Source organism: Siphateles boraxobius, unplaced genomic scaffold, assembly GCF_051911475.1.
Source record: "Siphateles boraxobius isolate OS27281-9 unplaced genomic scaffold, OSU_SipBor_1 141, whole genome shotgun sequence".
In the NCBI taxonomy this organism is placed as follows: Eukaryota; Metazoa; Chordata; class Actinopteri; order Cypriniformes; family Leuciscidae; genus Siphateles; species Siphateles boraxobius.
Genome location: NW_027508746.1, coordinates 686177 through 713251, shown reverse-complemented (window position 1 = coordinate 713251; position 27075 = coordinate 686177). Strand labels below are relative to the sequence as shown.

Here is a 27075-nt window from a genome sequence, read left to right as displayed (position 1 = left end):
TGCACGATATTCAAATTTTTCGAGTTTCACTGTAAAAGTGCAATCTTTGGCTTCTCTCTTATAGTCCAACGCTATAAGATTCTTTATATTTTATTCTTTTAAGTATATGGATTATTTTTTCTACATGGCAGACCTCTGTGTTGCTGTTTGGAGATGAAGTACGTCCCTCTGTCTGGTCACTAGAATATCTTTTTAGATTTCTGTTGTGGCAAACAAAATGATATCACTGAATAAGAGACAAACATGTCCAATTGTCTTTAAAGATTATTTATTTCCTTGCAAGAAAAGGTCAGCAGTCATACAGAGTGGCACTGAAGGAAGGGCATCTTTTCTCCTTTAGAGGTTTAAAAAATGTAGTTTGAAAAAGGCACTGAAAAAGGTAAAAAAAAATTTTTTACAAAATAGTAAAAAGTAAACATTTTAAGCCTTGTCAAGAGAATGAAAGCCTATTAACAAGGATTGCATCATTTTATAGTTAAAGGGCCCTGGGATTAAAAATTGCAGTTTTAATGGGTTTCAATGGGGAAATTGTCCAAAAGGTCCTGAGAGGAATTATTTTGTGTTACTAGTCTAAAATAGATTTTTTTTTAAAGGAAATGGGGGTGAAATAGTAAAACTCCTAAATACAAAATTTAAAATACACACCTGTACCAAAATGTATGCACTTGGCATTAACACAGGCAAAATGATAAAAAAAACCGAAAAAGACACAAATGTAAGGTTGCACAAGGGTTAAAACGGACCGTGCTTAGGGACTGGAAGTATGTCCTCTGGTCTTAAAATAATAGTAAAAGAGGATACTTCTCTAATTTTTGGCATCAGATATAAGAGAAACATAGCAAGCATTTTCTTCACATCCTCCAGCATGAGATCTCTCCTCCCGATTCTTCTCGGTTCAGAGTTATACACATGCATCCTTTTCCAAAGATGGTCATACACACTTATAGATATTTTTGTGTGAAGGTCTTGTACCATGTGACTTCTCAAATTAGAAATTTCTGCTGCCTCAACATTCAAGGTCTTTTTACAGGCTTCCAGTCACACACAGAGGACATCCAAAGTCACACACAGAGGAAATAATTGTGTTTTCTTATATTTAGTTATGGCGTTTTCACTTCTCTTATCTCTTATAGCCGGCTGCGCGCCCAGACCTCCTCCCTCCTGCTCTCCGTCTCTTCTCTCTCAGTTTGCTTTGGCACAGTCAGCCGCCCAGTGCCCGTCTTCTTTGGACAGTCTACACTTGGTGCAGTCTCTGCAGTTATGGTCTTGTGCTTTGCAAGTAAAGCATCCTTTGGGGGTAAAGTTTCCCCCTCCTCTTCTTCCAGATGGTTGACCCCTCTGATGATCGTTGTTGCCACATTGTGATAACGCCTGTATCAAGGCAAGATACAGGTCTTTCTCTCTTTGTATCCTGCTTTTCTCCTCCTTTGCCAGTTGTTGTTTTTCTTCGTGCAATGCATGAGCTAGAACAACATCAATTTTTCCGTACCTCCAATCAATGTACTTTGCTTTTACAGCTTGTGTGATCTCTTGTCTCATTCCATCCATGAAACGGCTTATCAGGAAACATTCCCAGAGGCCTGTTCCGTCGCCTCTGTTTTGAGGCTCTTCAATCCCGCTATGTTTGTTGAAAACATCACGTAGTCGGACATAATAGTCCTGGACAGATTCCTCTCTGCCCTGGCAGCAGTTGTTTATCTTTGACATGTCTACTCTGGTTGGGAACGCAGCTTTAAAAGCATTCGCCAAGTCTCCGATGGCTCCTCGATAGGCACCGTTTGCTGGATTCTCCCACTCCGGGTGTTTTCGCCTGATGTCCGCGGTGGACACTTTACCACTCACTTTATGCCAGTCAGTCGCTCCCAGTTTCACAGGCAACAGTCTCCTCAGTTCCTGCAATGTGGGGCTGAATTCTTTACAGAAAATAGTCAGATGCTCAGAAAATCTTTCCCCGGAGTCACTGGGCCTGGGCAGATGGACCATTGCTTCTTTTATCTCAGTTATAGTCCATGGTCGAAAGACCATTATTGAGTCCTCTGGTCCAGCCATGTCAATTGGGCACTTGGTCGGTTTCAGGGGTTTCAGATTTGGAGGAGAGCAGTCGAGGTCTGGGTCCACTTTCAGCACTTGTGTTACAGGTACCGGCTGGCACCACGTAAACAGCTTATTATGCTCTCTCTGGAAAAGAAAGAAATAAGTGAGACAAGGCAAACTCTCTGTGGCCGTTTTTCATCTCGCTCAGCAGAAAGAGAGAGAAAGGATTTATTAAACATCCACAATTTAAATCCTTCTCTATGAAATAAACCCCACTTCAAAATAAAATGTATTTTGTATTTTCTTCATCTTTCAGCAAATACGGAGTTACAAGTTTTCTGTGATTAAATAAATCAAAATGACAATAACCACTGTTACACTGTAAACTGTCTCTTTTCAGCTTAAAATAAAACGTAGCTTATGTTACCACTTACATATAAAACATAGCTCAATGCTCATGTTACCGCTTACATAATGGTTCCTAAATGTGTTTTCCATTTCCACTAAAATCATTTTTTTCCTCTTTCAAAATGCATGAGCTGACAGATTTTTAACTTGTTTTTCTTTTTCCACTTTTAAATTATATAACATTTGTTATCAACATTTGCTTTTCGAATTTTACACAATATCATAAATTTCCGAAATATTAGACTTTACAAAAATGTTCAAGGAGCTAAAAATAAACTGTCCGCCGTGACCCTGATAACAGGACGTATCCACATATTCATAAAACAGGCTTATTAACGGACATTGAAACATTCAGTGCCATGTCAACATATTACACTTCAGGTAGTTAGCTTAATTTACTGTTCCACCAACCTGGAAAAAGGAGAAATAAGTGAGACAGGGCACACTCTGCGTCCGTTTTTCGTCTCGCTCAGCAGAAAGAGGAAGACCGAGCTGGCGAACCCCACCAATTGACCCTTCGCTAAGCCACGCCCGAAAAACGACACTGGCCAATCGTGTCTTAGCAACCGTAACTAGTCGCGGGAGGTCTGGCAAGCTTTCGAGCGAGGGAAACATGCCGAAGTGTTGTGCGTATGGATTGTGCAAATCTGATACCCGGTTTCGTAAAAGTTTGGACGGGGGAGTGGAACTTTTTTCCTTCCCGAAAATCTAAAAGCCAAGGTGAGAAATGATGGGCGTGGATCAAGCAGTTTGGGAGACCCCATTCACCTACATGTCGACAAGATTAACAAAAACTATAGAAAAAATTAAAAATTAAAAAAAAAATAGGTAATAATGACGCTTCTTTGTTCATAATGCATATATTTTAACGTAAAATAAGACGATTAAAGACAAGACGGAGGCTCACTGACATACTTTAAAATAAAATATATTTCAGCATTTTGTTAATCGACGGCCTACAACCCTTAAGTAACTTTAACCCAATCCGATCGCGGCTCTCCTGGTGTTAGTGTTATTCCACAAGATTTATGGATAAGCTGTCTTATTTATAATTATTTTAGATTAATAAGATTATTTTCCCATTTCACTTACCCTGCATAGGGTAAGTGAACATAGCTGTTCCTCAATTTGTGTGTTTCCCATGTGAATGGTCAGCGTATGAGGCACTGCTGCTTGCGCTGGGACTATAGGCTTTATCTAAAATGTTTATGAAATTATTCTCTAATCGGTTGCATATTATGTCGTGGATATATCCTTCGAATGCATACTGCAGTCCCTTTTGTCTTGCTCTCTCAGATATTTCACATGTTCGAAAAACATGACTAATTATCTCATTGGGAATGTCTGACACCGGTGCATACACACTGCAATAGACGTGCCAGGCGCGAAAGCTTGACAGGTGTAGTGTTGTGGCTTTTTTATCATTAAACAAACATCATCACTGAGTAAGAGACACTGAGTCCAAATTGATCGTTTATAAAGTATTTATTCTCTTGCAAGAGAGATCCTCGTCACCAATACACATTTGTGAGTCAGTGAGGAGAGATAAGGAGAAGCAGTGTCTGTCTAGAGAGGTATACTTTTCTATTCCTCCCTGGCCCTGAGAGGTAAATGCCCCCTTAACCCTTTAGGCTATAAAGTACAAATGCACTCAAGATGACCCCTTGACCATCTGCTTTTCCTTACCTCCACTGACAACCAACCACAGTAAATTATCACACAAGCCCCCCTCTCACTACAAGTGAGAGAACAGATGAGACCATAATTAGGAAATCACTGAAAGAAGGGTAATAGAAGGAAAATTCCATAACAGTAGCAACGGTAACTAGGGAGAGCGGGGCTTAGCGTAGGGTCGATTACTTACTATATAGAGAGCCTAAGTCCCTCCCCTCCGCTTCCGGCTCATGGGACCTTATTTCAGAAGAAATATGTATGGTAGTCAATGGCGAGAGACAGCTTATATTTTTATTCCGTCTGAACGGTGCCCTGAATTACACATATGATGTTTGTCAATTTAAAAGATAATTATGAAAGTCAAGAAAGTCAGTTTGTCATAATACAGAAGAGTAACATTTAGTTTTATGTGAAAATCACTCAATGAACTACATCTCTCATCTCACACTAAGTCACCAAACTTGTGTGTGTGCAGTCTGGTACAAAACGCACAGGCATGACGGCGTAACATTACGATTATAACGTTAGACTATAGAGAAAAATGACAGACGTTAGCTTCAGTATGACTCCACATGCGCGCCTTTTGGGTTTGTAGTCTTTGTAATTACGTATGTTCACAGTCTTATACCTCAATAGTTTTACATCAAACTGCGACTTTCTTGACTTTAAAATGTATCTTTTAAATTGACAAACATCATACGTGTAATTCAGGGCACAATTCAAACGGGATCCAAATATTTGTTGTCTCTCGCCATTGACTACCATACAATATTTTTCCGAAATAAGGTCCCATGGTGGTCCACCAGAAGGGGAGGGACTTAGGCCCTCTATAAAATATTTTAGTGCAAGGATGGTGGAAACCAAGCTTGCAGCACAAGCCCTGAAAAGTGAAGCCAAAGCGCCTCGATCGCCCCCCGGGGACCGGTGGTGGGCGTCGTCCATCTTTTTTTAAGGTCTATGGTGGAAACAGGCTCATGACCCCCCTGAACAAATATTCGAAAACATTAATTATAAAATTACAAAAAAACTGCCACAAATGTGATAACACTTTAGTGGGCATCACAGGCTCCCTGACAGAAAAGAATGGCTCCTGACATTTCCAAAAATCTTTATCTCAAAACCGTTTAACATTTTCAACTCTTAACCTTGATTCTCAAATCAATTCTCAACAAACAAGCATGGTATGTGGAATGTATGTGGCTGGTGCTTGGTACGGGTATGGCATGTATGGTGTCTGGGAGTAAGGGAGTGAGTGTGAATATGGCATACAAAGAGGTGGGATGTATGGAAAGAGTGAGTGTGCAGGTGTAGTGTGATGAGATGCTTCTATGACCGGTATTTAGGGTGTTGCGTATCCAGTCACTGAGTTAACTGTGGCACGTGATTGCCACGTGATTGGACGAGCGGACCTTCTAACATCTTACTGAGTGTGCTCTACAGTAGGGGTAAAAGGTCGAGCTTCGGAGTCAGAGTCTTGGTGTCCATTGTTTTCCTCCCCTTCCACAGGTTCAGTGAGTAAAGGTAAGTTTTCATCAGCATTGTGCCTCTCCTCAGTAGGATTTGGTAAGTGTTCAGGTACAGTGTGACTTTCTCTCCTTACAGGTGCTGGTTCTGACCCCCGGATCTCTGGATACCTGGTGAGTTGCTGCTGGTAGATAACCGGTCTTTTCTCTGTCCTTTCGGTCGGTCTCCTTAACCACTATCCCGAGCATGAATCATTATCTGAATCATTTTCACTGTCATCACTCGTGTCTGCTTGCCTTTTTAGTGTCTGTCATTCTCTCTTGGTTTCGTCTGTTATGTGTTTTCTTCTCAGGGATAGGTCTGGTGTCAGATGGGGTGGCATCGACAGGTAAATCGTTCACCAGCAACAGGAGATGTCCTGCTTTTCCGTTTGTTTCCATTTTCAGGGCAGACAACATACACTGGGTTCTCAGCAAGTTGGCGTTCGACTATGTATATCGTCTGACTAAGTCGTCAGGTCATTGGAAACGAGGAAGAAGAGGTGGTCTATGTCGGAGACTTAAGTCTCTTCGGCTTGACAACCGCCGCAAACTACCGCCACTTCCTTTGGTCCTGTTGTCAAACGTACAGTCTATTAGACACAAGATAGATGAGCTGGAAACATACGCCAAGTTTAAACGGGAAGTAAAAGACACTTGTCTCCTTGCCTTCACCAAAACATGGCTCGGTGATGCAGACCCGGACTCGGACCTGAACTTAACGGGGTTTGGAAGCCCAATTCGTATGGACCGATCATCGGAGATCACCGGCAAAAACCGAGGAGGAGGCGTTTGCTTCTACATGAACAAAAGGTACTGTAACACTGTTGTGATCAGAGAGAAGATATGTACCAAAGATGTGGAACTGTTGACTATTTCTCTCCGCCCCTTTTATTTGCCTCGCGAATTTCAACAGCTCTTTTACACATTAGTGTACGTTCACCCACGAGCCAACGCCACAGCTGCTGCCCAGCTGATCGCTAACGTCACGCATAAACTGGACTCTATCTGCCCAGAGGCACCCAAGTTTATCCTGGTAGATTTTAATCATTGCAATTTAAAAAGACTCTGAGGACGTATGAACAGTATGTGACTTGTTCTACCACACAGTAGAACACCATGCTAGATTTATGCCATGGCCCAGTAAGCGGGGCCTACAAATCTCTGCCTATGCCTTCTTTTGGTGGTTCTTACCATGTCAGTGTCTATCTCATGCCTGTATACAAACCATTCTTCAGGCGCCTAGAGCGGGAGGAAAGAACAGTGAAGATCTGGTCAGAGGCCAGCATCTCCTCTCTCCAGGTATGCCCTGAGTGCACAGACTGGAAATGTTTTTATGATGGTTGTGGCGATGATAAGAATAAACTTACTGACACTGTTTCATCATACATCACATTCTGTGTGGATTCAGTAATCCCGTCTAAAAAAAGTGGTTACTTTCCCAAATAATAAACCCTGGGTGACCAAAGAATTTAAATCTGCCATCAATAAAAAGAGAATATTTTATTCAGGAAACCTCCTGGAGAAAAAATCAGTTTCCAGAGAAGTTAAGGTTGAAATAAGGAAGGCAAAAAGTACAGAAATAAAATCGAAAGTCTGTATTGTAGAGGGGAACTTAGGGCAGCCTGGACAGGTATAGAATCCATGGCATCAATTAATCAGCCTTCCTGTGAGACCAGGCAGGTCATTCATGTAAATGGTGATAATGCTGACCTGACAAATGGCTTTAATTCTTTCTTTTCTCGTTTTGGAAGGTCTGACTTCGTGAATGATATCTCTGTGATGCGGGAATCTCTGGTTCCACAGAATGGTCTAGTGATAACACAAAGTAATGTCACAAATCTTTTTAAGAAAGTAAACATACGTAAAGCTGCTGGCCCTGACTCCATCTGTGGACGCGTTTTTTATCACTGTGTGGACTAGCTCATTGAGGTGTTTACAACACTTTTTCAGACGTGTATCGAGTGTGGTCAGATTCCTGCCATATGGAAAACATCAACTATAATAACTGTCCCTAAATCTAATAATCCAAGAGAACGTCTACGGTTACGTATGTAACCCTCGTTCCCTGAGTAGGGAACGGAGACGTTACGTCGGATGACGACGAATGGGGTTTCGCTTAGAAAGCCTATCAACTTCGAGTATTACAAAACGAGCCAATGGCAAAGAAATGCCATGGGTCTGCGGAATTTGCATGGTGTAACTCCGCCCCACCTCGTGGGTATAAAAGGAGGAAGCCGGCAGCAAGCAGATATGTTTCTTCGCTGAGGAGCCAAGACTGAGCTCAGGCGATCCCCGCGGTACAGCGGAAAGTGGCAGGCAGACGTAACGTCTCCGTTCCCTACTCAGGGAACGAGGGTTACATACGTAACCGTAGACGTTCCCTTTCGTTGTCACTCCGAGTTACGTCGGATGACGACGAATGGGGTTACCAGTCTAATCACGCCACCTTCTCAGCTGTCTTCCAGTGCCCTGCGTAAATCGAGATCCCTGTCAGCCTGGACAAAGGACTCCATTTATCACAGGAATACCATGGTACACTGGGAAGCATATCCCAAGCTTAGGGGAAGTATGCAATTAATGCCAGCCCGGAGGGGGGGGGACTTAGAGAATACACATATGACCCGAAGGAAGCATATGGAAAACACTGGGGTGTCCAGCCGCAGGTGGAATATTTCAACCCCAGGGGTGGCAAGGTGGCTTGCCAAGGGAAAGACACACGCTCAGAGAGGCTTACAGTGGAAATACACATGTGGGGGTCGCTCAGAGGAGGGACCATGCACACGGGAGGCACCTAGCCGACGCGCAGGCAATAGACACTGGCGCCGACGTCAGGAGTGCTGGAGGAGCTCAGGGCTTTGGGAAAAGCTCACCTGAGGAAAATATCGCACGTATCCAGTCCGTGGAGTGGAATGGCGAGCAAGCGAAGACACCTGAGCGAGTCCGGTACTAGCTGGTTGAAGCGAGTACACGAGAGGACACAGGCTCCACTCGGAGATTATAGAATCTGGCGAATGTGTTAGGTGTCGCCCAGCCTGCAGCTCTGCAGATGTCTGTTAGCGAGGCGCCATGCGCTAGAGCCCAAGAGGACCCCACACTCCGGGTGGAGTGGGCAGTCACACCAAGGGGGCACGGTCGACCTTGCTGCTGGTAAGCCAAAGCAATGGTGTCCACTATCCAGTGAGACAACCTTTGCTTGGAGAGAGCCTTCCCCTTCAGCTTCCCACCATAACAGACAAAGAGCTGGTCTGAGGTCCTAAAACACTGCGTTCTGTCTACATAGGCGCGGAGAGCGCGTACTGGACAGAGCAGTGCCAAGGCTGGGTCTGCCTCCTCCGAGGGCAGCGCTTGCAGGTTCACCACCTGGTCCCGAAAGGGAGTGGTAGGAACCTTGGGCACGTATCCAGGCCGGGGTCTCAGGATCACGTGAGAGGAAGCCGGCCCAAATTCCAGGCACGCTTCGTCAACGGAGAATGCGTGCAGGTCCCCAACCCTCTTGATGGAGGCCAGTGCAACCAGGAGCGCTGTCTTCATAGACAGGAACTTAAGCTCGACTGATTGCAGGGGCTCAAAGGGAGCACTCTTCAGGGCAGTTAGAACCACTGAGAGGTCCCAAGAGGGAACGAAAGGAGGACGAGGAGGATTTAGTCTCCTCGCTCCTCTCAGGAACCTGATGACCAGGTCGTGCTTCCCCACCGACTTACCTTCGTTGAGGTCATGATGTGCGGCAATGGCGGCAACATAGACCTTCAGGGTGGAGGGAGACAGCCTTCGCTCCAGCCCCTGTTGAAGGAAGGAAAGCACAACACTGATCGAGCATCTCCGGGGGTCTTCTCGGTGAGAAGAGCACCAGTTGACGAAGAGGTTCCACTTCAACGCATAGACGTGTCTCGTGGACGACGCTCTAGCGGAAGTGATGGTAGCCACCACCGCTGGTGGTAGGGTACTCAGACCTGCCTCGTCCCATCCAGGAGCCACACGTGGAGGTTCCAAAGATCGGGACATGGGTGCCATAGGGTGCCCCGTCCCTGAGAAAGAAGGTACTTCCTCAGAGGGATCGGCCAGGGAGGTGCTGTCGCGAGGAGTACTAGTTCGGGGAACCAGGTCCGGTTGCCAGTAAGGGGCAACCAGAATGACCTGCTCCTCGTCCTCCCTGACCTTGCGCAAAGTGTGCGCAAGAAGGCTCACTGGGGGAAACGCATACTTGCGGCCCTGCGGCCAGCTGTGCGCCAGAGCATCCGTGCCGAGCATGCCCTCGGTCAGGGAATAGAACTGGGCGCAATGGGTCGAGTCGTGAGAGGCAACAGATCTATCTGCGCGTCCCCGAACTGGTCCCAAATCAGCTGAACCGACTGGGGATGGAGTCGCCATTCTCCAGGGAGGGGCTGAAGCCGTGAGAGCTCGTCGGCTGCACAGTTCAGCGCTCCGGGAATGAAGATGGCTCGAAGCGACCTCAGATGCTTCTGACTCCATAGGAGGAGGTGGCGAGCGAGTTGTGACATACGGCGGGAGCGTAGACCACCTTGATGGTTGATGTACGCCACAGTGGCGGTATTGTCTGAACGGACTAGTACGTGTTGACCCCTGAGCAACGCCCGGAAGCGGTGCAGGGCAAGGCGTACTGCCAACAACTCGAGGCAATTGACATGCCACAGCCGCTGGGGTCCTGTCCAGGAGCCCGCAGCAGCATGTCCATTGCACATGGCACCCCAGCCCGTGGTGGAGGCATCTGTTGAGACAACAACATGTCGGGAAGCTCGTGCCAGGGGGACACCGGCCCTGAGAAAACCGAGGTTCGCCCATGGGGTGAAGAACTGACGGTAGGTCGGAGTAACTGGTACTCGGAACGTGCCGTGTTGCCATGCCCACCTCGGGACTCGGTCGCGAAGCCAAAGCTGAAGCGGTCTCATATGAAGCAATCCGAGCGGCGTGACCGCGGCTGCAGATGCCATATGCCCCAGGAGCCTCTGAAAAAGTTTCAGTGGAACCGCACTCTTGCCTTCGAATTGTCTTAGGCAACTCAGCAGTGACTGCGCGCGCTCGCTCGTAAGCTGCGCGGACATGGCGACCGAGTCGATGTCCATACCGAGAAAAGAGATCCTCTGCACGGGCAAAGTTTGCTCTTCTCCCAGTTGACCCGAAGGCCCAGACGGGCTAGGTGCCGAAGCACTAGGTCCCTGTGTTCGCAAACCTGATCTCGAGAGTGAGCTAGGATCAGCCAGTCGTCGATATAACTCAGGATGCGAACCCCTTGTTCTCGAAGGGGAACAAGGGCCGCCTCGACGACCTTCGTGAAGATGCGAGGAGACAGGGCTAGCCCGAAAGGGAGAACCGCGTACTGGTATGCCTGCCCCTCGAAGCAAACCGGAGGAACGGTCTGTGTTGAGGAAGAATGGAGACATGAAAGTAGGCGTCCTTCAGGTCGATCGCTGCAAACCAATCCTGGGGTCGTATGCATTCGAAAACGCGTTTGGCGGTGAGCATCTTGAACGGCATCCGGAGAAGGGAGCGGTTCAGCACGCGCAAGTCCAGGATTGGCCGTAACCCACCGGTCTTCTTGGGGACAATGAAGTAGGGGCTGTAGAAGCCGGACCTCATCTCGGCTGGAGGGACAGTCTCGATTGCACCCTTCGCCAGCAGGATGGCAATCTCTGCTCTCATGATAGGGGCATTGCCACCGACCAAAGTGGAGCGGACTCCCCTGAAGCGGGGAGGAGACCGTGCGAACTGAATCGCATAGCCGAGCCTGTGGGTACGCACGATCCAGTGGGACAGACGGGGAAGCTCTAGCTAGGCTCCCAGGAACTGAACCAACGGGATCATGCGAGCCACAGGCGTCCCCCCGGAGGGGCAGCGAAGCGGAGTAACTGGCCCAGATGTGGACGGCATAGCGGCCCGGAGAAGGGGCACAGTTAGCAACCGCGCCCTGGCAGAGGGGGCCAGGGGAGGACCAGGCTGGTCGTCCCGCGGGGGCCTGCTCTGCCAGGGGTCTGGCGACAGAGGGGGACAGCGGCGAAGCGGTCCGTGGACGGCACGCCATGTCAACCACCTCTGGGACAGAGGGGGACGAGGAGAGCACGGCTTGTGGGCGGCGCTCTGTGACGTCCGAGAACTCTGTGCTCAGAGACGGGAGAATCAGCTCTTTGGAGAATAAGGATTCTTCCCCGGCCCTCCCCGGGGAAAGGAGTGGTCCTGCTACCAACTCCTGGAAAGAACTGAGTCCCATCTCTGAGGAGCCCAACTCAAGAGCGCCGCTTAACCCGGCGTGTAGCGGGGTGCGGGGCTGGAGAGGACTGTGGCGTCCGACCGCGGCCTCCAGAGCCAACCCGGGTGAACGGGCGGGGTGGGAGCCGCGGGGGGGCGCCCTCGGCAGTGGGCAGACTGAGGGATCTGAGCGGACGGCGGGGCCGTCGGGACAGAATCAACCTCAGTCTGCTCCATCGCCGAGGTGCCCGTCTCACGAGCGCCGCTTAACCCGGCGTGTAGCGGGGGGCGGGGCTGGAGAGGGCTGTGGCGTCCGCCCGCGGCCCCCAGAGCCGGCCCGTGAACGGGCGGGATGGGAGCCGCGGGAGGGCGCCTTCGGCGGTGGGCAGACGAGGGATCTGAGCGGACGGCGGGGCCGTCGGGACAGAATCAACCTCACTCTGCTCATGGGCGGCTGAGAGCTGTTGGGCAAGCCCTCAACCGCACCGCCGAAGAGGCCAACCTGGGATATGGGAATGTCGGACAGACGGGTCCGCGCGACATCCAGCACATCAGACAGGTTCAGCCACAGACTGGTGAGCATCACCTGACCCAGGGAGCGTACGGCCACTTTCGTCGCTCAGAGAGCAAGGTCAGTGGCGGCGCGCAGCTCAGTGAAGAGCCCTGGGTCAGTCCCGCCCTCGTGCAGGTCCATGAGCATCTGGGTCAGGTGGACCAGCAGAATGACCATGGCATGCAGTGAGGCGGCTGCCAGTCCCGTGGCGCTATAGGATCTCGCCACAAGCGTAGACGAAAAACTACAGGCCACGGGCGGGTGCTTAGGATTGCGCCGAGAAGAAGCACTCTGAGGACACATAGCATCGCAACAGAGCGTTCAGCCGGGGGAACCCCAGTGTACCCATGGGCAGCGGCCCCATCGAGGGGAGGAAAGGCGGATGAGATCAGCGAGCGGTCCCGAGAAGACAAGGGGGTCTTCTTGGACTTCGAGATCTCATCATGCACATCCGGGAAGAGAGGTATTGGGGTTTGCCGTGGACGAGGGTCGGCGGCCTTACCCAAAACCCATCGTCCCAGGAAAGCATGGTCGTCATCTCCGGATCAGACTCAGGCACAGCCGTATGCACACCGGAAGGTGGCAGCTGTGACGAGCCCTCACTTCCAGAAGACTCAAACCCACCTAGTGATGCTGCAACAGACATGGCATCTTCCTCTGTAGCTTCAACTGGAACACGCGGGCCACCAGAGGGTAGACTCGCGGGAATCAGCAGTTCACTAGCGGGCACCGTCATTGAAGAGGGGGGCTGGGGTCACGGACACATAGTCGGCGCCTAGATCCAGACCGTAACCCTCAGGTCACCCTGGCCACCAGCCGAAGATCGGGGGGTGGATGAGGGGACTCTCACTCTTGCGAGTTCACCGAGTCTCGACCTATATATGACGCGATGATCACGTTCCCAGCGAGAACATGAGTCACCCACGAGCGCTGTTCAAGCATGATCAAAGCCCAAACACACTAGACAGCGCTCGTGCCCATCAGAGTCCGATACCAGTCCGCTGCAACCAGAAATGCACGGGCGAGCCGTCTTTAAAAAGACGTGCCACGTGTAAGCTCTTTTAGTGAGAGAAAACTCAAGTGTTGAAGCACCCGGGGAGAAACGCACCGACTGGCAGACCACTGCAACAGATCAGCAGGAAGCACGCTCTCGCCGTAGATCGCCGTCACACCAACGCTCGAGGTACTCGTTTGTAAAGCTGACAATTCAGAGATGGCTTGTGGAGAGAAGAATACACTTGGCTCCGAAGCGAAAACATATCTGCTTGCTGCCGGCTTCCTCCTTTTATACCCACGAGTTGGGGCGGAGTTACGCCATGCAAATTCCGCAGACCCATGGCATTTCTTTGCCATTGGCTCGTTTTGTAATACTCGAAGTTGATAGGCTTTCTAAGCGAAACCCCATTCGTCGTCATCCTACGTAACTCGGAGTGACAACGAAAGGGAACTGAAAGAATTCAGACCAGTTGCACTAACATCACTTGTGATGAAAACTTTCGAGAAAATACTGAAAGATGAAATTGTCTCCCTAATCGATGGGAAACTAGATCCACTAAAATTTCCCTATCAAGCTGGGAAAGGTGTAGATGATTCTAAGATTTTCATTTTAGACAGATTATACAAGCACCTTGAAAGACCTAAATCACATGCAAGACTTTTATTTTCTGATTTTTCGTCAGCTTTTAACAAGATGCAGCCTCATATTTCACGAGTTCACACTTACATATAATTTTGAGGGAGTAAGATTTAATGCGTATTTGGCGTGCTGTCCGGAGGGAGGGCTCCGAGCTCGGAATTCAGCCCGAACCCAGAGTACTCCCCCCGTATGTAATTGATTTTTAGAACTAGGAGTGTGGAGAACTAGGAGTGTGGAGAAGGGGTGGAGGGGGGATGCTGCAAACTGTCAATGGATCGAGGTAAGACTGCTGAGTCTATATGTACCCTCTTATCATTGATTGCTGATTGCTGTCCACTCGTGTTAATTATCTGAACGTGCTCCTCCCGAACTTAGTTAATAAAACTTCATTTTAATTGAGCGACTAGCCTCTTATTTTAATCTACCTGATCAGATCTTATTGTTGCTCTTAAATATTTTAACAGACAGACTCCAGCAGGTACTTGTGAATGGCCACATGTCCACTGTCATCACTTTAAACACAGGGTCTCCGCAGGGCTGTGTCCTTTCTCCTTTATTATGCTCTTTATTATGTACACAGATAGCTGCAGGACTTCCCAACAGGGTAGCTACCTTGTGAAATTGTCTGATGACACTGCCCTATTGTCACTGCTTCGGGGGCCCAATCGGGCCATGGAAGTGCCTTATCACAATTTGTGAAGTGGTGTGATGATAACTTCCTGGACCTTAATGTGACAAAAACGAAGGAGTTAATCATTGATTTTAGGAAGAACCATTTTAACCCAGAAGCCAGCATCATTCATGGCGAAAATGTTGAAATTGTAGAGACGCATAAGTACTTAGGAACCATGTTTTACTCCAATCTCAAGTTTGATAAAAACAGAGTGAATCACTAAGGGGGGACGACAAAGAATACACTTGATGCGGAAGCTAAATTCTTTCAATGTATCGCAGAGGATCTTATGTAATTTCTATTATTCATTTATTGAAAGTCTTTTAACATTTTCTTTTATCTGCTGGTTTGATGGATTGTCTGTGAGGGACAAGAATAGCCTCAACAGCATTGTTAAAATCTGCTCCAAGATCATTGGAGTGCAGCCGGCAGACCTGAGCTCCCGCTGGGAAAAACGGGTGCTCCAGAAGGCTAGACAGGTCATGAGCCATCCTGACCATGTTCTTAGTCAGGAATTCTGTCTAATGCCCTCAGGACGGCGATACCTTGCCCCCCCAAAGGAAAACTAACCGATATGCAAATTCTTTTATTCCCTCTGCCATCAGGCTTTTAAATACTGTTGACAGAGACAACTAGATAGGTGCCAGGCATCATAAACCTCTGTATTTATTATTTATCTATTATTTATTTAGTATTATTATCTATTTATTTATTTACTTATCTACCTGTAACGTTGGTCTCCGCTTAGTCCATGTATTGTGGCCTGTGTATTTGCTGCTTTGTTCTAGTGCCCAAATCCAATATGATGTCATTGACGGTGTTTCTGAATGTTTGATTAAGTGTTGTCTTCTTGTCTTGTTGATACGGCTGGTAGGCTAAAACTGAATTGCCCTACTGGGATAAATACAGTTGTTTGAATTGAATTGAATTGAATTGAATTGAAAAAGACCCTGCTCACTCTCTCTGCAGATGAACTGTTCCAGATTGCCAAATCAGTGGGTCCAGTGCCAGGAATGGACGAGTCTCGTGTTAAGTCGACAGATGAGGAGGGTTGTTTTGAGTACATTTGCAGTTTCATGTCTAGTGAGCCTTTACTGGAGTTAGAGGATTCTGGGTTGGCACATTTATTAAACTTAAGGGAGGTAATCGACACAGTCATTCAGGGTCATGTTTCACAAATTGCTGTAGCAATTGATGTATCGGGAAATGGGAATGTAAGTCATGCTAGTGATAATATTAACCCAACCCACATGGCACTCTCTACGGCTAGTGACACACATGACACAGAGCTACAGAAAATACTGGCTAGTTATGAGGAGCTAAGTAAGAAAATTATGCAGAAGGGTTAATAGGTTTTTCTTCATTTTTCTTCATTTTCTCCTACTTTCCTACGTGGCAGTTTCTTCTGCATCGACTTTCTTTCTCTGCGTTCTGCCTCTTCTAACCAGCACAATATTGTTGGCTTACAATCCACACACCTTTCACTACTGTCAGCCTAGTGACACATAAAGTTCCTTCTATAGGGAAATCATGGTATTTAATTAACCCTTCAATACCCCTCATACATTTGAACCCGTGCACTTTACTCTGTAATTGAAATTTTACATTTAGATGTGTTTTCTACTTTTAGATGTGTTCTTTTATCTTTTAGATGTGTGCAACTTTTATTAACATTGAGGATTTATGTACTCATAAGCATTTAAAGGAAGATGTTCATATAAGCTAAAGGACATTATTAATGATATAACCAAGCTGTTAGAAATGCATAAGTTAAGATAAGCTTTCTGGGACAACATGTATGTGTGACAAAAACCCAAGTAGCAAAGGAACTATGTGTACTCCAAGTGACCTATTTTTCGCTTCAAGTGTGAAATGTATGTGTGTGCAGTTTTTGATCAAACCAGAGATATGCAAAAGGTGTGAAAACCAGAGATATGCAAGAGGTGTGAATTTGAAGCTAACAACAGGAAATCTTGACGAAGATGTCATTGTTCTGTCTAGACAAATTTATGTCCAACAAGATATCTTGAACAAACACGTTTCCTTTTAAGGTAACCAAGGCAATCTTCTGAAACAGATGCAGCCTACTCAGGATGTGTTAGGGTATATAACCTGGTGAAAGGGATCAGCCCTTCGCCCTTCTCATGTCAGACTCTGTCTGTGTGTGAACTGCCTTTCTTGCAAGAAATAAAACGTTTGATACTTTGACTTTTCAAAGGTTTCAACTCGTCTCCTTCCTCCTAACTTTTCGAATAGAATTATTTCCACGACACCTCATAAGACAAAACACCTGTGTATCTTATTGATAATTTTTACTCTGGGACTTCCCCATGATGGTTGGTTATTCTCTGTGGTTATTTTCGGCACGTCTACTGTATATATATAACTCGACGTCGATAGGTCAGCATTTGTACAGAGTGCCTGCAGTGTGTGACAGTGAAGTGAGGGCATTCTTCCTCTTTCATAGTTGGGAGTCTCAGAATTATCTCTCAAGGCCAATGAAAATATTTTCAACCATGCGTGGAACATTTTTAGACTTGTTCATCATATTCTTTCCTTGAGTGAAGGCCCTCTTGTCACATACCAACACTCTTCTATTGCATTTCTAATGGTCATATACATCCATAAGATCAATAACTGTTCTTTGTTCTATTAAAACAGCAGGGAAGCATGTGACGCCTCATGCAGTCCTTGTGCAAATTATCTAATTTTCTAATTACTGCCTCTCTGAGCAACACAGTAAATGCAAACATAAGCATATTATATCAATAAAATTTCTTCCACATTTCCCAGAAAAAAACATGCTCTAAAGGGGGTGGATTCTGGAATCCCCCTTAGGGTAAACAAAACAGAACCAACATGAAAGTATTGCATATCATTAATTCAATATTTTAATGTACAATATAATTCGAGAATTTAGTCCGATTCAAAGGGGAATCAGAATACCAAATCCTGACTGACGAGAGGAGGAGCTGGGGAGGGAGGAGGGTAATTCGCTCCTGAGAAACACGATAGCTGTTGATAATACCGAAGGAGCTTATATATGTATACAGTGATAGGCGTCGTATTCCTATAGGTAGATGTGGATCAGCTGAGAGTCACTGATGCGAGCTTGACTAACGTGACCTGCCAGAACTAAAGCTATCTTGATCTCAGCTGTACAGACTGGAGATGTGCTACTGCCTATCAGTCCATGTGTGGAAATCTACTGTTTATCTATTTCTTAGCCAATCAAAATCATTCAACCTGAAGCAATGACATAGCTTAGACCTAGGTGAAGGGTAAACTACAAACTCCTTGTGAGTCTTGGAGCGGACTTCTGCCAGATATAACTGCAAACTATCTTCAGTAAGAAAAAATCTTTAATTTATTATAATTCTGACTGTTGTCTTAAATTGACTGCACTTCTAGCTCCTGTACTTTATTAATCATATCTGGTCCTTGGGTCTTTAATTGTAAATTCCCTAACAATGTACATTATACACAGTTGTCCAGAATGACTGTGATGAGATCAGGACAGTAATAAGGATTTTCATCACTATTTTGTAGTTTCTCCACTTCTAGGTCAGATCACCAAAAACTTGAAAGCTTTGGTGTATGAAGAACTGCCAACAATTGTTTTGGCTTTATACTCTTATCAAACTACCCTTCTCCGAGACATCATCTTTCAGGAAGTCTTGAATAACTGTGTCTTTATTCCTGCCCTTATGAAAAGAAAATATATTTCCCTATATATGAATGATCAATATATTGAATGGTTTAACAGTAAATTTAAAAATATACAGAACAATATATTTTGTGTCGGCCTTTCGATGTTGGCCGTGGATTCAGGGAACAATGATTAATTATTTTGTACACACTCCACTCCAAACGCAGTCTTCATTTCAACAGCTTTATTTCTCTAACATTTCTAAATTAAGTTCATAATTTCAACAAACGAAAAATCCAAACAAAGATAACGAAGTGGTCAAAAAACTGTCAATAAACACCATTCCAAAATCCAAACATTTGTTCTTCCATGTCACCACCTACTCCGCCCACACGCGGTGACATATTCATTCCTAACCCGACAGGTGCATGATAATTAACTAATTAAGTACATAAATACAAATATGCACATACTAAATAATAATAATAATAAACAAATACAAATTATAATAAATAAACTCCAATACAACACTTATTATAGACAACTGGCTACAACATATTTTGTCAATATATTACAATATATTGAATAATACGATGAACGAAAGCCTTACAGGGTTGGAACAACATGAGGGTGAGTAATTACTGACAAGATTTTCATTTTTGGGTGAACTAACCCTTTAAAGGGTGTGCACATTTATGCAGTTGGGTTGCTTTTTATTCTTATCTTTTTTTTTTCTCTGAAAAGTCTCACTTTGGTTTTCAGTGGCTATAGCTCATGTATTTTTTTACAATACATGTGCAAAAGTACTGATAAGATGTATCGGTTTCATTTTTTATATAAAACCAGCTGTTTAACAGGATTTTTTATATCCACTGACGTTTCTCTATATAGAAAATTACAGACTTTTTGTTTCCAGAACCCTAATTTATGCTACTGTATATTGAATCAGAGCTAATCTTTAGCTAAAGATTTAATAGCCAATCACCAATGTCTATGGTCTGTTTTTTTTAATCTTGATAACTTTGCTTTAATGTACATGAACTTTCAGTTCTTAGCTATGCTTAAAAACTATTTTCCTTGTGTCTCAATCACAGAGAGTGACAACAACAAAAATTATACAAATAATTCAGTGGTTTTGTAAATATCACAATAATAAATAACTATACCTTAATAAAATCTCTAAATATCACTTAGGCTAAGTGATTGTTTGAGTTGGACATACCAGCAACAACAACAACAACAAAAGCCTAAAAATCCAGCAGTTCGTTTTTAAAATTTTAATTTAAATCTGTTATGTAGACTAAGTTTGTTTTTGTTTTTCCCCAAGAAAGGATATTAGGATTTTACAAACAAATTCAATTTTACGATATGGATTATGGGCTTGTTTTGGCCACTAGAGGCCATCATTGTTTCATTTTCATTTTCTTCACCTGTGCCTTGATTCCTGTGACGATATTTAAGTTTCTCTGTTCCATAGTTCTTTGCTCTGTGTTTATTGTGTGTTACTAGTGTCTCTAGTTTTTGTGGATTATTTGCCCTGTTTGGACTTCGAGTAGAGCCTGTGGTTAGATTGAGGACGAGCCCAGAGACATTTAAACCATGTAAAAAAGCAATAACTAACTGTGTGTCAAGTCGTCTTTATTTATACCATGCTTCACAGGAAAAAACAGGAAACATTTTTTATAATTGTGCGATCTTCATCAAATATGAGACAAATTCAAATTCTGTTGTAAATCAGGTGTAAAAAGACAATAGTGTCATTATTCAGTTTAATTCAGTTCAGTGTTGATTCAGTTAAGTTCAATAACTGTAAAGTTAATAAATTATGATACATCTATGTGCACTATTCCTAGCTAATAGCTGCTATGTTTTAGTGGATTCAAATCACACTCCTCATTTTTTCTTTTATTTATTCAAAAATTTGAGTTACTGTAACTAATTGGGTCTGCTCAGTTTGAGGGGGCTTTCACACTGGCAGTTTAGTTCGGAACGGGGCACGGTTCGCATGAAAAATCGCTAATGTGAACGCTGTCATGGGACCCGGGTGCGCACTGGGGTACCGAACCCGAGACTACCTGGAGGAGGTGGTCTGAGTTCGGTTGCTCCCGAACCGTGCTGCGATTCACGTGTATGTGAAAGCAACACAGACTCGGGTGCGCACTTGTTCAGGAAGTAAAGTATCCTGCGCATGCTTTGTAGCCGATTATGATGTATTTAGTTAAATAAAACACACGTAAGGGATGAAGATTTACCCTGGATACGAGCAAGAGTGAGTCTGCAGTGTATTCGCGCATAGTGCGTGCAATCAGGGCAACAAATTAATGGAAATCCACTGTCTCCTCAAAAGAGTCCATTTGCAAGCAGCGGAAAGACAGCTTATGCGAAACACACACACAGTTAACCTGCATTGTTTACTCAGCTATGAATAATAGCACCAAATTTATAAAAAACACAATATATTGACCCGCGTCGTGTTTTCTATCATGCGCCGTGCACGTTTGCAATGACGTAAGATGCACGCAAACGCACCAGAGTTCGATAGAATAAAGTTGAGTGTGAAACCAGACCAACGCTGCGGGGGGCGCCGGGAACAATCGCGCTCGGCCTCGGACCGCAGCAAACGAGCCCAGTGTAAAAGCCCCCTTATTTGTCATCATGGTACCAAATGTAGTTATTTAGATCTACTAAATAACTTTTTACTTGCATTTACTCAGTTCATAAGGTAGATTTAATTGATTCATAAATCATAGCTTAAGTTTTTAGAGTGTTTGCGTGCAAAAACATCTTTAATATCCTCTATGTCAGTGGTTCCCAAACCTGTCCTGAAGGACCTCCAACACTGCACGTTTTCTTTGTCTTCCTAATCAAACACACCTGATTCAACTCATCAGCTCATGAACCCATGTGATAATGAGCTGATGAGTTGAATCAGGTGTGTTTGATTAGGAAGATAAAGACAACGTGTAGTGTTGGAGGTCCTAAAGGACAGGTTTGGGAACCACTGCTCTAAGTGAAAACAGAAGAGCTGCGATTAACCTGATTCTGGTGCCAGATCTAGAACTCAAATATTAAATCCCAGTGCGGAATCTGACAGTGGTTTTCTTCATCTTCTGTTAGTAGACCTCGTCAAACTGTTCATTTTGTGCCACTGTGAAGTGACATTTCCAGTCTCCGACTTTACCTTTTGGAACACAAATAACAAGAAGAGAAAAGCAAGTCAAAGAACAGAACTCAGAGGGAAATAACTAGATTATTCAGCAGTTTATTAACCTTTCCGCATTATGTTTTTAGTTGAAAACAGTTTCGTGTAAACAGTCCCTAAATCTCTCAAGATCTCAGCAGAGGAGGATTGAACAACTCCACAAACAGCATTACAAGCTTCACTTATTATTACTAACCAGGTTGACCTTATTTCTGTCATTTCTGTTTTAATGAAAATAATTGGTAATTTGAAGTCACCATGATGGAGATCAGTGTTTGCTTTGGTTGGACTCTTGCCCCTTAAAGGGTTAGTTCACCCACAAATGAAAATTAAGTTATTAATTACTCACCCCCATGCTGTACCAACCCCGTAAGACCTTCGTTCATCTTCGGAACACAAATGAAGATATTTTTGATTAAATCTGAGAGGTGGATCACTGCTACATAGGCTGCCTAAGGGAATGAAACTTGACGTCCCAGAAAGTCATTGAAGAAAATGTTTAAATATTCCATGTGTCTACAGTGGCTCAACTATAAGTTTATCAAGCCATAAAACACCTGTTTGCCTTTGTGCATATAACACAGTGAGCTTGATATTTATATTTTTCCTTACCACATTCAAATAATCTGCGTAATGTGAATCTCTGAAAATTATTGAGTCATGCACAGATCCATTTTGCTTCCACATTTGTGATATCGAACATAGTCACACATCATCTAAGAGATTTTAGTCTGTCAACTGCCTTTTTTTAAAATTTGATATAATATTAATAATATGGAATATTAAGAATCGCTATGGTAACTTGCCTACACATATACATTGTGATCCCCCTTTCGGTTCACAGAATCCCCTTCACTTCACTGTGTGGGCAGTCTATGGCACCAATCACATTAGGGAAGCCTGAGGGACATACTGTGTCATATTAATCGGCATGGTCATGATTGCATGATCTTCATTAAAAATGATAATGTACCTGCGTTGGCAAAAAAACAAAACAAAAAAACTGCTATAGCCTACAAGTACAACCTTGGGTCTTAAGTGGCTTGGAAATGCCACAAAACCCCCCTAAAAATGTCTCCGGTTAATTTCGTAACCTCGGTTCCCTGAAAGGCAAGGAACGAGACATTAAGGATGTCGTATATGGGAACTCCTCTCATCCTTCACTTCTGCTGAAATCTTATAGGCTAATGCCAGCAGAGCCGGCCAATTGACGCAAAATATGCAAATACTGAAACCTCGTAGCAGTAATAAGCAAGTGTAGCGTCAATTCCCTTCAGAATCGAACAAAAACGCTAAAACATAGCGAACACGGCGGCGAGCATAATGTCTCATTCCTTGCCTTTCAGGGAACCGAGGTTACGAAAGTAACCGGAGACGTTCCCTATCAAGGCTACGGAACTTTATCATTACGGATGCCGTATATGGGAACTGTATAGAATCCCGCCGTGGCAGCCAAACAACCACTGACAACAGACCCAATACCAAGACCGCCCCCCCAGTATGCAAGCATCTGATAGGCCGAGATTGACCAATAGCGAACCTCTAACCTATTATAGGCCCAAAGGGACCAATCACAAGCTCACAACACACTGCCAGAATTTGCATATCCCGAGCAGTATAACCAGGGGAAATTTGCACTGTCGAAAAACAGGGCAATAACAACAGTAAGAGAAGGCCAACGCATAGCGGTGACAACAGTACAAACACACAATATAGCACACAGAACAACTCATAAGCAAAGCGCAGAGCAGCTCTATTCAATGCTGTGTGCGCAATCAACTCACCGAAAGCACTCGAGACGCTACAGAGGGCAAATCCAACTTGTAAAACCTGGCAAATGTGTTCTGAGAAGACCAGCCAGCCGCAAGACATAAATCCTGAATAGACATACCCTTAGTCCAAGCCCACGAGGAGGCAATCGTTCTAGTCGAATGGGCCTTGACGTTAAGGGGGCATTCCTGCCCCAGACAATCATAAGCCAAAACAATAGCGTCCACAATCCAGTGAGCAAGCCTCTGTTTAGAGACCCCCCGTCCCTTGTTGCACCCACCAAAGCACACAAACAGCTGGTCCGATTGTCGAAAAGCGGCCGAGCGAAAAATGTATTCTCTGAGCACTCTGACTGGGCAAATAGCACTCTGAGCAACCGAATCCTGAGAGGTCGATGGCCCAGTGGACAGGGCAGGCAGAGAAACAATCTGCGCTCTGAACGGGGTATTGAGCGACTTAGGAACGTAACTCCTTAATGTTTAATGTAGGACAAGAATGTACAAAGAAACCGTGCCGAGAAACAAGAGCATCTCTGAAGCCAATAACAACGACTTGCCCATTCAAACTTGTCTCAGTAGACTTCCTTCACTTGGAAAAATGCAGAGGAGGATATGAATATATCCTTGTCATCGTCGATCATTTCACAAGATTGGCACGGGCATATGCGACGACGTCAAAATCTGGCAAAACGGTGGCAGACAAACTCTTTAACGACTTTGCTCTCAAGTTTGGATTCCCTGTGAGAATACACCATGATCAGGGGAGAGAGTTCGAAAATCAGCTGTTTGGGCAATTGCAAAAGTATTGAGGGATTATTGGATCAAGAACTAGTCCCTACCACCCCCAAGGACACGGGCAAGTTGAGAGATTTAATCGGACGTTGTTGAAAATGTTGAAAACTCTCACTGAAAAACAGAAATCAAATTGGAAAGATTCATTGAACAAGTTGATCTATGCCTACAATTGCACAAAAAGTGAAGTGACTGGTTTCTCCCCGTTTCACCTCTTGTTTGGTCGTTCCCCAAGACTTCCCATTGATGTTCTCTTCGGGCTTAACGCAGACAGCCTACCCACAAACAAAAGTGAATACGTGGAGACATGGAAACGAGGGATGCAAGAAGCACAAGAGATCGCTAGAGAACATGCAAAAAAGGCAAGTGAGTGTAATAAAAGAAATTATGATCAAAAAGTGAGATACACCGACCTTGACTCAGGAAGTCGAGTCCTTGTAAGAAATCTGACTCCTAAGGGAGGACCGGGTAAACTTCGGAACTATTGGGAAGAACCGGTTCACGTGGTTGTAGGCAGAGTGGCAGAGGATGTGCCGATTTATAAGATAAAGCCGGAGCGAGGAAAAGGAAGGTCACGAGTATTACACAGAAATTTGCTGATGCCATGTGATTACTTGCCTCTTGAAGTCGATCCAATGCCAAGAGACCCAAATTACATTGGAGACAGCCGCAGGGGAACTCCATCATTCCTGTAAACCGAAGGGAAGAAAGTGAGTTGGAAAGTAAAAGTGATTCTGAGTATTATGTAACAGTTGAGCTGTGCCAGTTGAGAAAACAGTCAAGTAGTTATGATCAGAGACAAAAGGTAGCACTAATACGACCTCCTTCCCCTGAGTTACCTGTTTCTCAGGACGCATCAGATAATTCTGAGGCAGAACAAGATGTTCCAACACCTGTTCATGTACCTGTGAAAGAGAACACACCTGAACTGCTTGGAAGTCGAATAGAAAATAAGCCACTGAGTGCACGTGAGAACTTACATGCAAAAGAACCAGAGGAAATTGAGTCAAGTGACGGACCTGTTGAGGTGCAAAGAGAATACCAGTACTCAGGGAGGCAACGACGACCACCAAAGAAGTTCACCTATGATAGTTTAGGGACTCCTACCTGTTACAAAGTGCAAGTAACTGGATCTGGGTATGATCCACACTTTCCTAACATGTGGACACCTACATTTACGCCTTGGGTACCAACGGCGTTTCCCTACCCGAGACCACCATCTGTGTATTAAAATGGAACTGAAACAGAAATTGAGAAAACACTAATTGTTCTTACTGACTAGTAAACACACTAATTGTTCATATGGACTGTGAAAGAACTTTTGAAAAACAAAGAACTGTTGCACACTTATGCACATGCACATAAAAGGGACTGTTTCTTGGCCAAAGGGACATGGACTGTTTTGCAAGGCCTATAGAAACAATGAGTGAACACTTTGGAAAAAGTTGTTGAAACATTTTGTACTGACTTTGAATCATTATTTTTTGCAATTTCCTACTTGGCATTCGGCCTGGGATTTAAAAGGGTTTTTTTGTGCGCTGAAATGGACTTTTGTTTTTTTTTCTTTCCCTCTTGGACACTGGATGAAACCCCTGAACTTGAAATTCTTTTAAGATGTCGGTATGATCGATTATATTTGATCAGTTGACAATGACTGTTGGCAAATGTGAACTTAAAGTGTAATTATAGAGAAAAACTGACTGAGTATACAAAGGAAAAACAAGAGTTATTGAACTGGAAGCAAGCGAAATTTATAAGGACATTGGTAGATGTCGGGACGACATCTTATCCTGTCGGGGAGAGTGTGATATATTGAATGAGTTTCTAAATTGTTTAATATTATTTTTCTAATTCTGTAAAATAGTATTTAATTTGTTATTTGTGTTTATGAGAAGAAAAATATGGTTTTGTGCATTTAGTGAATTAATTATTTTCATTTGACATGACGTCATCGCACGCTAGTTTGGTGCGCGCCGTGATGTGCTTCATTCGTAGTAAATGCAGAAACGAGAAGCCATCATATCAGCGTTCTTCTCTTCATTTTCTTGTTTATTTACAGGAGTACTACATTTGTCAATTTAAAAGATAATTATGAAAGTCAAGAAAGTCACAGTTTGTCATAAAACATATGAGTAACATTTAGTTTTATGTGAAAAACGCTCAATGAACTACATCTCTCGTTTTGCACTATGTACGTCACCAAGCTCATGTGTGTGTGTGCAGTCTGGTACAAAACACACAGGCATGACGGCGTAACGTTACGATTATAACGTTAGACTATAGAAAAAATGACAGACGTTAGCTTCAGTAAAGTTAGCTTCATTCATTGAGAGAAAAGGTAAGACGTCACATGCATGCCTTTTGGGTTTGTAGTCTTTGTAATTACGTATGTTCACAGTCTTATACCTCAACAGTTTTACATCAAACTGCGACTTTCATGACTTTAAAAATGTATATTTTAAATTGACAAACATATGTGTAATTCAGGGCACAATTGACCCTTCGCTTAGCCCCGCCCTCCCTAGTTACTGTTGCTACGCCTGTCAAGCTTTCGCGCGTCTATTACAGTATGTTTGCAGCGGTGTCAGACATTTTAGTAATTTTTGACGAACATGTGAAATATCAGAGAGCAAGACAAAAGGGATTGCAGTACGCATTCGAGGGATATATCCACGACATAATATGCAACCGATTAGAGAATAATTTCATAAAAATTGAAGCTAAAGCCTATACGCACTACCGGCACAACCGGGAACTTAACTGTCAATTTCGTCCCCGCCCCTTTTTAGGGGAAAACATACTAGACTTCCCATAGACTTCAATACAAAATAACAGCACAAACCAACGTTTGTACACAGCCGACAGGCGTGAATAACTTAAGAAATCACTAAGATTAAACATGTAGAGTAATTATATGTCCACCCTGCCTACCATAGAGCGTGAAAGATGCATCAACAAACTTAATTTGGTCAATTTAAA

At 44.4% G+C, this 27075-nt stretch overlaps 1 long non-coding RNA gene across 1 annotated transcript; it reads right to left on the bottom strand.

Moving 5' to 3' along the window:
- Positions 1 to 251: 251 nt before the first annotated feature.
- Positions 252 to 2928, bottom strand: LOC143738265 (uncharacterized). The gene is made up of 2 exons (XR_013203871.1): positions 2854 to 2928; positions 252 to 2178 (listed from the first exon to the last, which is right to left on the bottom strand). It is a non-coding gene; the product is annotated as an uncharacterized LOC143738265 (long non-coding RNA).
- Positions 2929 to 27075: the final 24147 nt, after the last annotated feature.